Below are 1,598 nucleotides of genomic sequence, written 5' to 3'. Positions count from 1 at the left end.
TCTCTTGCTCTGTCTGTCTGTCTGGCGAGCACACGCGCCCTATAGCAAAAACCTCTCCAAAAAAAAAAGAAAAAAAAAAAGATAGTACCACGGCCTGAGACGGCACGGCACCTCCACGGCCAGGCCGGGTGAGCCGCCCTTACAGGAGGGAGCCGAGCCCAAACGAGGGTGGCACCATGGAAGCAGAACTCCCTAGCCCAGAGCCATCAAGGCTGACAGAAAGATGCAGGAGGTGTGTGTGGCTCGAGCTGCATGTCCTCAGACTCCTGCTCCCAGTTCGGGCCTGAGCCATTAGCCTAAAAACCCTCCAGGTTCCAAACACCTCGGTACAGACGAACTATGCAGCCTGTACACCCAGAACTGGTCTTCTAAACAAGAACAATCCTCGAAGTGCAAGAGCTACAAGCAGACTCAAGGGCAGAGTGGGAGCTGACTTGGTGGGGCCCTTACTGGAGTCACAGCTACGCTAGCAGCACTGAAAGGACACAGGGCACAATCAGCAAAGGGGAAGGGCCGGGTGAGCTTCCAGAATCTTCTCCTCTTGGAGTCACAAAGACTGCTTATTTTTCTAGCATCAAATCATGACAAACATGCAAAGTGCTTTCTTCTACAGGAAACTCAGGAGACTCAGACCCGGGGTTTCTTTCCCTTTCTTTAAAAAATTACTTGAGGTCAGTAGGTGGTATAGTGGTTAAGGCACTGGACTCCCTCCCACCCACCTGGGCGACAGCAGTTCAAGCCCTGGACCTGGCAGCTTGAAAATCATACCAGGCGTACGTGTGTGTGCCTAAACTTCCAGGAGGAGAATGGAGAAGAGATGGTGGCACGGCCATGCCCCCAGGGGTAATTTCTCACTTCCCCTCTCACTGTCTCTCGTGAGCACACACACCCTATGGTAAAAATCTTAAAAAATCATTTACTTTATTTATCAATATTATTATTTTTAGTTTGCTATAGGGCACATGTGCTCATCAGAGAGACACACACACAGAGAGAAAGAGAATGTGAGAAAGCAAACCATCAGTTCTGGGACCCAAACTGTGGTTGGTCATGTGGGAGTCCGATGGCTCAGCCACTGTGCCACCCACCGGCCCAGAGTCCAGGGTTTAACTGAGGGCTGATCACACGGGTACCTCTGCCTGTGGCATACCCAAATTCCAGACCCCCTGAGAAAAGCAGGCAACCAACACCAACTACAATGTTTGCGTAAACCGACATAGGGACAGAGAGCCCTTCTTGTCAGAAAATAGTGTGCTGACCCCGCCAAGCTGGCAGCGGCGGGAGGCGGGCCGGGCGCCAAGGCTGCGTCCGGCCTGGGGACGTCGCGGGCCCTTCCGGGCTCTGCGTGTCCCCCCCGGGGCCCTGCTAAGCCGGCGGCAGCAGCATGCACCTGCCCCCCCCTCCCGTCGCCGCGTGGCCTCTGGGCCAGCCAGCTGAAACTGAAGAGAAGGATTAAGAACTTGCAACTATAAGCAACAGAAAGAACCTTTAACTGCCTTAAACCAACTGAGAAATACACTGTAGAGAAGGATTTTATCTACCTATGGACAGTGAGAAGATGATGGATACCAGCCCTGCATTACCTCAGGCAAGAACAG

The 1,598-nt window shown here is 52.9% G+C and overlaps 1 protein-coding gene across 1 annotated transcript in view; it reads right to left on the bottom strand.

The window, feature by feature from the left end:
• The window catches only part of POLE (DNA polymerase epsilon, catalytic subunit), a 66,328-nt gene that overhangs the window by 48,433 nt on the left and 16,297 nt on the right, over positions 1-1,598 (bottom strand). The gene's annotated exons all lie outside the window — the stretch shown is intronic.

This window comes from Tupaia chinensis, unplaced genomic scaffold, assembly GCF_000334495.1.
Source record: "Tupaia chinensis unplaced genomic scaffold, TupChi_1.0 Scaffold000211_1, whole genome shotgun sequence".
Taxonomy (NCBI): Eukaryota; Metazoa; Chordata; class Mammalia; order Scandentia; family Tupaiidae; genus Tupaia; species Tupaia belangeri.
The sequence above is the reverse complement of the archived record's forward strand: the minus strand, read 5'-3'. Positions and strand labels throughout refer to the sequence as shown.